Raw genomic sequence first — 509 nt, 5'->3', positions numbered from 1 at the left:
ATCATAGATGTGTCAGTTTAGTCATGTAATTTTCAAACTGCACTTGTGGATCCTAAAACTATCGGAAGTGTGTCAGTTTAGTCCTATAACTTCGAAACTGCACTTTTGGGTCCTAAAACTATTGAAGGTGTGTCATTTTAGTTCCATAACTTCAAAATTGCAATTTTGGGTCTCAGAACTATGTATGTTTGTTCATCTGAGGTCCTAATCTTGCATGGTCACCATCCATGGTGCATTTTTTCAAATGAGCCCTTTGTATGTGTTTATGTCCCCCAAAGTGGTACATATGCTTCCACGTTGCAGTGTGTCCTGCAACCTACATGTCCACCACCTGCATGGCCATGAGCTGTACGGTAGCCTCCCTGAGAGGTTTGGCGTGCCCGTCGGGGAGACCCCGAGCTAGTCGGCATGAAGGACGACATCCCTCTCCCTCGGCGAGGCCGCCGGGGAGATCCCGAGCCAATTGGGATGGAGTACGCCATCCCACCTCTCTCTCTCTCTCTCTCTCT

Source organism: Triticum aestivum, chromosome 5A, assembly GCF_018294505.1.
Source record: "Triticum aestivum cultivar Chinese Spring chromosome 5A, IWGSC CS RefSeq v2.1, whole genome shotgun sequence".
NCBI lineage: Eukaryota > Viridiplantae > Streptophyta > Magnoliopsida > Poales > Poaceae > Triticum > Triticum aestivum.
The sequence above is the reverse complement of the archived record's forward strand: the minus strand, read 5'-3'. Positions refer to the sequence as shown.